This window comes from Melozone crissalis, unplaced genomic scaffold, assembly GCF_028551555.1.
Source record: "Melozone crissalis strain CALT ecotype California unplaced genomic scaffold, PUWL_Pcris_2 ptg000019l_1, whole genome shotgun sequence".
NCBI lineage: Eukaryota > Metazoa > Chordata > Aves > Passeriformes > Passerellidae > Melozone > Melozone crissalis.
The window spans coordinates 17,970,127-17,978,003 of NW_026535797.1; the positions used below are offsets into that span (position 1 = coordinate 17,970,127).

At 41.9% G+C, this 7,877-nt stretch overlaps 1 long non-coding RNA gene across 1 annotated transcript; it reads left to right on the forward strand.

The window, feature by feature from the left end:
- Positions 1-344: 344 nt before the first annotated feature.
- LOC128937591 (uncharacterized) lies at positions 345-7,590 on the forward strand. The gene is made up of 3 exons (XR_008483053.1): positions 345-366; positions 6,581-6,607; positions 7,371-7,590. It is a non-coding gene; the product is annotated as an uncharacterized LOC128937591 (long non-coding RNA).
- Positions 7,591-7,877: the final 287 nt, after the last annotated feature.

Consider the following 7,877-nt stretch of genomic DNA (forward strand, 5'->3'; position numbering starts at 1 on the left):
CTTACATTTTACTATAACCAAGTCTACTATTTAGCCTCAAGGTTGTTTCTCATGATACCCTGGGGATATGCTACAACCTAACTCAAACCAGAGAAAGTATTAGCTAAGACACAGGTCTGAGAAAACTGTCATGAGATATTCCAGCTGGAAGAATCAAGAAGGGCTTTAGGAAAGTTGCATGACACAACTAATATCAAAGAGTTTTGCCTCAGAAGGGATGGCTGGATCTTTACCAGCTGTAACTATGTACTCCTGGTTGCCTCCTCACAAATTCTGTGGAGGCCTATCACCACTCTGTTGCTTGTTTCTCAACTAACCACATTTTCCTCTTCTCACTTTAGAGTCAGATGGCAAAATGGATAGAAGGTAAGAGTCACGGTGTTTTCTGTTATGCACAACTTCTAATTTCTCTCCCTCGTTATGCATGGTGCTTCCCCACGTTGGAATGACTGCACATAACACACGTGATAAACCTCTAGAGGGCTGGGATATCTAGTGAGTCTGCATGGAAAAAGGAATGTTCTTCTAACAGCTTCTCAACATTTCAGAAATACACAAGAAAACCCAGCAGACAGATTATTTTTAAAATGAAAATCCTTCAAACGCTTGTGATGAAGCCTCTTAGGTTACTGCACCTCAGTTCTGAAAACTCCCCCACACTTACAAGTCAGGGTCACACAGTGATCATTCCTGCTGGGAGGGATGCCTCTTTGCCCTTCACCTTCCTCCCCCTTACCCAGAGACTGTGAGGCCATTTTAGGGTTTGGGCACCTGACCAGCTCCCCAGCAGCAGAGCAGTGCCAGCCTTCTCAGGCAATGACCACTCTGCATCTCCCCAGGGACAGGCAGTGGGGAAGGGGTGTACAGGAGCAGAGGCTCTGGATTGCAAGCTCTGGTGGTTCATGGTAACCTACAGATGTGGACACTTTTTTGTGTCCCTCTGAGACATTTTATAAGTGACTAAAACCCCCCAAACATCAATTAATGAGCATTCTCATCAAGGGAAGACAACAGCTGTACTCTGTGGTTTCAGAAATGGCTTTTGGCCTCTCTCAGAGAGCTGGACAGAAGAATGTCCCCACCACAACCATTCCTCAGAAAGAGAGCACAGCATATGTAAACACTGAATTAAAGACCACAGCATATGTAAACACTGAATTAAAGACCACAGCAAGGACACCCTTTGCAGCAGCAGCTTCAATGTTTTGTGTGCCTGACGGAAAAGGGCCCAGTCCTGCAGCACGTGTTATTTTCCCAGGGAGACACTCTTTCAGTGTAACTGGCACAAAATGTCTCCTTTTTTAGTAACACACCATTCTCTGACAAGAGTCTGTCAATTTCTGTGCATTAACCTGAAGTAGATTAGGGCTATGATAAGGTCAGAATAACAAACATAGAATACCTGGTAAACTTTATGATGCTTTCAGGACAGTGTAGACAGAGCACTGAACAGGAAAGTCATGAGGAAGAGATAAGCCAACAGAAAAGCCAGAGACCAGAGCCAAGAGAAAAGAGAATAAAAGGATGAGAGGGACAAAGACAAGAAACACAGAAGGCAGCGGTAGATTTATTGCCTGGGTGAAATGCAGACAGGATGATCTATGAACTGTTCCACACTGGACTTCTCTAGCTCTCTTTGCTGTTTATTATGTGCCATATTTTCCTTCAGAGACAGTCTGAACATTTATTGCATCATCCTCTGATCTTTCTAGGGGAAGTGGCTGACTTTGTGGTGGCAGCAAAATTTAACATCTTTAATGGTGACCTTACACTGACTTCTTTGATGTTTCCTTATCCCAGTCTACAGGCATTTGCTAAAAGGTAGAGTGAAATTTCCAGTTTCATGAAATAATTCTAGTCTTAAGGCTGGAAGTTGACACAATACAGAAACATTTTGCCTTAGAGCCACTGACACTGACCATTGAGAGAAACTCTAATTCCACAAAAAGTTTTGGGACAAAACTTTTTATTTTAAAGATGACACTTTTATAGCTAAGTAGAAAAAAACTTAGATATCCACTGTCACTGCTTAATCAGTGCACTTCTCAATTCTGCTTTGCTAATCAGTAATTTACTAGCAAATCTTTGTTCTCATTCACTTCAGGGCATCTATATATTACTCTCTGGTAGGTCACTAAGGGATTCTGTGATGTTGGTAATAATCTGTGGAAACAGAATAGCCTTGTACTGGTTTTGAGGAAACCTCTGGAAATAAAAACATTACAGAGCTATATAAACATTTAAAAATGCCCCTAATAAACTAATACTTAGTAGGATTAATTTAGGTCACCAGAGACACATATGATAATTAGGTCTAAGTTGATTTTACTTACTTGCTTCAGTTCCCTAGGGAATTCTAATTAATGGAATTTTTAGACCAGTGGCTAGTCCTAGAAAATGCTCTGATAAAGTGAAGTCTATTATCTGAAATCACCTGATTTATTCCAACCAACCATATAGCCATCCTGAATCCCTCAGGGAAAGGCAACCTGGAACCTGCTCAGTGTTAAGAGACACCATCCCTTTAGGCCTGGAGAGCAGAACTGGCAAATCTTCTGCAAACAGCTTCATTTTCTGCTTGACCAGGGATGATTATTAATGCTTGTTCAGGAAAAAAAAATACTTAATCCAACTGATAGAACACTCAACCAAATTCACCTTCAGCCAAATTTTGTTTTAAATTTTACATCATTATTCCTACAAATGCCACCAGCCACTCAATATTTCCCTAGCTTGGAAGTACTCTGAGTGGGCATCACCCAGCACTGCACTTCCACAGCCAGTGGAGTTGCTCAGCCTCATACCAGCTGAAGGTCTTGATGCAGATAATCATCCTCTGTGTCAGAACCCCAATTAGCTGGTACTGAACCCAACTGACCCCTTCCAAGGACAGATTTTCACTAAAATCAGGAAGAATTTGAATGCATCCCCCTCGATAATTTCCAAAATACTTAAAACACAAGTGTTTCAATCCCCACATGCCACTGACAGCTCATTGTGAAATAATTAACAGAATTTACCACTTTATTTAGTCAGGTACATAGCATTAAGATTTCAACAATCAATTCACAATGGGTTGCCCTTAAACTCAATGGGATATTTACTAACACTTGAGAAGAAAAAGGCTTGAGGCAAGATTCTGTCAGCCAACAAAACAGCAATTTATATGTCAACTGACAATTATTTAACGTCCTCTTTTTTAATTAATAGCTCATGTCAGTATCAAATGCCATCTTGGTGTAAGCTTGGTAAATTATAATGCCTAAAAATTTCATGCAAGTTTAATGTATTCATAAAAATGTCTGGGCACATTTAATGCTGGCAATATTTTGAGTTAACTACAGTGCATGTCAGCCAGATTTATTTTGACAGGAGACAAAGAAAGAGACATACAGAGACAAGGAGAAGGGTGGAGAGACAGAGAATGTTTACTAAAAAGGAAAAGGTACATATTTTAAACCTGCCACAAATGAATCTGTTGTCAACACATCCTGGCAACAGCACACACAAAATCCCCCATGCCATTCACTGGGTTCTACAGGACTTCATGTAATCATTCAGTAGAAAATCAGGTTCTAAATGCAGTACACAAGTTCTTCTGATATTTTATGGAAGAGGAGGAGTTTGCCAAGTGTATTGGTGATTTTCTTTTCCTATCCAAAGCCTCATCTAAATATTCTCTTATATTTTCCCTCCTGACTGCAAAAGGACCAACTTCTCTCTCCTTTGCTAGACTGTGCTTGAGAAACACAGGATACTTTTGAGAAGTGTAGTATTCTTTAGGAGAATGGAGCAGGTGTTGGAATGTAATTCTACTTTGAAAGCCTGTATTATGTTCTAAAATTCACTAAAAACAGTGCCAGACATTGCATAGGAGGTGAAATTGTCCAAATATAAACATCACAGGTGGATGGCATGGAAAAGACAAGGTTTGGGCAATCATGTGCAGATTTCCATGTTGAGCTGCAACTTCTTCCAGCTACCAGAACTGTGGCAGCCCAAACATCTGAACCAGGAGTCTTTTCCCTGGCATTTTGCTGTGTTCAGGTCTGTAGCTTGACAGGCAGGGACAATGAACAAGATCTGATCTAAAAATATCATATCCTTCAAACAGGTTTAAGGTCAGATAGAAAGACAAACATCTTGTTTTGGAGATGAGAACAGTTCTTTCTGATCCAAACTTGGTCTATAGCACTGTGAATTGCAGAATGTATTGTTTAACAAACAGGAAGCCAAAAACACACATGAGTCCCATCACCTGCAAATGGGAGACACGGTCTATCTAGTCACTGGAGTGTGAGCTCACAAATAAACTTAACTGGAGATCTAGTTTTGATGCTGGAGTGGGTACTTGAAAAAACCACATATGGGAGTCCTTTGGAAAATGGTCCCGAAATATACAAACCAAAATTCCTAATTAAATACAAATTGAAATAAAAAGAGACTTTGGCCTTGTCTGAGAGTGTCACTGGAAGGGTGGTGCTCAAGGGAAAGGGTCAATATGGACAGCACAGGTTTCCCAGGATGCTGGGCTCTGAAATGCAGCCCCTCAGATACTGTGCCAGCTATTCACAGGCAACACTGTGAGTTCAGCCCACAGCCTGGCAGCAAGTTCCCTGCATCTGTCCTTACTCTCCTAAAACAAGCCTATTTTATTTTCCTCTCCCAGAATATTTTAAACTATGCAATCAGTTTGACCTTCTTGAATCTGCAGCAGACCAGTCATAGATCCAGTCAGTAGAGAATCTTTGACACCTCTGTGTGAATGGATTCTCTTAACATCCCTCAGTGATGCCCTAAGCTGTTCTTTCACTTGCCACTCTTGGTTTCCCAAGCAGACCTTCACAAGGTCTTTCATTCTGACAAGGAGGATATTCTACATACAATTCAATCATCACATCAACTAAGTTTTCAGAAGTTGTCAGTGGTTTACATAGAAGGAAAAACAGAGTGAGCAACAATATTTAACTTCTTCAATGATCCAAATAAGCCTTGCAAAATCAGCCACAAATTATTCCTGGGCAAATAATCTCAGCAGGAATGGCTGTCTCAACTCCTTGTACATATACATTTGCATAAACAAAATGCCAATACCCATTCTGTGTTGAGGCAATAATCACCAGTGACTAGAGTAATGAACTGTTTTTTCTTCCTACTCCTGTCCCTGCCCTGTCTAGCTGAACTTGTTCTTCTGAACAACCTTGGACAAGTCCCTGGCTCAGGTTACCCTTTCCATAAAATGAAATTAATCTTTTTATCACACACTTCAAAATCAAGGACATTAAGCTTTGCACTATGCTGGGGACAGCAGGCTTTAAAAAGCAGCAGTAAGACACTCTATAGGCTCTCAGCTTCCTTAGCACCATTCCTGGATTGAGGGAATACAAACACAAACAGCCCCTGAAAGACAATTTATATATATATATACACACTACACATATATGTATGGCAGAAACTTCTGGGGTGAGATTAATTCATTAAGCCCATTTCAATGATACAGCATACCTCACTGATGCCAGCTATGAGCCTGATGGGCAGAGCCACACTTCTGGCTATTTTTTGCTCCTCTGGCCACCCTCCACATTCCCTGGGAGGGCACCTGGCCCAGGGTGTCTGTTCTCCTCTTGGATCTGGGGACTGCCTTTGTGGTTGACCTTTCCACAGCTGCCAAACAGGGAAGAATCCTTACTCCTTCCTACCCCTCTGCAAAACTGTTTGAGGCTAGTCTTGAATAGCTCTAAATAATTTGATTGTGAGAGTTGGTGCCAAACCTGCTGAGTCAGGAGAATGCTTTCCTGGTAATATTCAGACACTTGTCAGAGGCAATTCCTTCCACAGCCATCGTGGTTGCAGCTGGCAAACTTGCTGGTGCAAATGATTACAGCACTGAACGAGTAATTCTACCCTTCCCTAGAGCTGCTGCAAGTCTGGATACAAAAAAAAAAAAAAAAGGTGAAATGTTTCTGGAAGAGCACCCTCTTCACCCCTGTCAGCAGGCACCCAGGGTAACTCAAATATTGGATGCCACTGAGCAAAGAGCCTCCTGCTCCCTGGCAGCACCAGTCTGCCAAACAAACTGAGCAGCTTTGTGTTGCCTAGGGCTTGTCAGAGAAGTGACAACATGGGATTAGCTAGGAATGAAAGCTGCTATGATAGCTGAAGGACAGCTTAAAACCAACACAAACCAAGGCCTCTTGATGCAAGAGACAAGAGTGCCAGGTGTTAGTCAGACAGGAGCAGCATCAAATTAAAGCTCCTGCATATTCCAGCTCACAGGTTTTTGTGTATCACAGTTAATTTCTGCACACAAGTTCACACTAGACTTATGAAAAAAGAATCACTGATTTCAGATCCTTGTGGTGTTGTGAGATTTAATATCATCGAGGGCTGCAATACAAGATCGTGTTCCCAAGCACTGACACTAGATGGAGCAAAACTGAACAAAAGATTTAGAGCAGTGAAGAAAAAAATAAAAAACTTCCCGCATTTCTGCAACTCCTGTGTGTTACTCATTTGAATTCTCACCTTTGATTATGGCTCTAAAAGTCACAATTAATAGCTCCCTCTTTACACTTTGCAGGTCAAACACGGGATCAAGCCAAAACAGGTATGTGCTGGGGACGGGGGTGGCACAGGGAGTGGAGTGGGCAGACCCAAAGCAGCAGAGGCACATCCACCTAGGGAAAGGTGCACAGCAATAAAGGCTGTGGGGTCACCCTGGGTTACTGACAGCCCAGATGTGCTGGGCCCTCTGCATGGGCTAAGGCAGGAAATTGAGCTGTGCTGTGCCACAGCTCCCCAGTGCTCACCTGGAGCTCCCTGGCACAGGCACACTGCAAGGCTGGCTGCCCTGTGCAGCTGCCCCACAGCAGCAGGCACTCCACGTAATAAACTCCTGGGAAATGCAGCCACAGAAGGACCCAGGAGCTGCTGCTCAGCCTCTCCCCACCCTGTGAAAAGGCAGTAGTGGGAAGCACCCCAAGTGACAATAGTCCAGTGCCTGCAATGCAGGGATCCTGGGATGCTACCCAAAAATGCATGGTTTGCTGATAGTGGATTCCTGCTTGGCAGTGACAAGGGAACCTGGAAGTCACCACAACAGCCACAAGCATGAATTTGTTCTGTTAATTCACTTAGGAAAAACAGATGCCTCCAAAGGTACAAAGGAACATCTACCAAAAGAAAAGTTAAGTGAAAGGAACTTCATGAATGTAACTCCAGCATCTCCATTAATAATTTTCTAGAATTCCTGTGATCTTTATCTGAGCATCTCCCAGCTCAGCTTTTACAATGATGTTTTACCTGGCATAATCCAGGTAAAACCAAAGCCAGAGAGTTATTGTTAACCTGCAATTTTTCTTTCTTTTCAGAGATGACAGCAATACAATAAGAAACCAAAGTACAAGAGATCAATAACCCTTTTGCAATCAACAGTTACCTGGTCTGAGGATCAATAGGAGTCTCTTGTGCAGGGGCAGGAATCCCACCAATCCAAATCCTTTTCTTTGTTCTTTAGTTGAAAGGCTGATTGATTGTTTACAGGAAGAGCTTATAGTGCAGCTAACTTCAATCACCTGCACCCAAAAGGCCTGCAATCCCCCTCAGCATGTCTATGCAGCAGATGTGTGAGGAAAATAAAATAGATGAGCTCTGTTCACTAATAGATCCTCTCTATTCTGTGATTAATATATGATTGATTTATAAAGTCAGTGAAATACCAGATAATCAGAAAAGTGGCAGTATAATTCAGCAGCAGAATTCATGGTCACACCCATATTTCAAGATAAGTAACTTGATAACTTGAAAAAATCATTCATTTGAGGTTAGAACAAAATAAGGCTTTTCATTTATTTCAGGAAATACATTTTTTGTGTTAG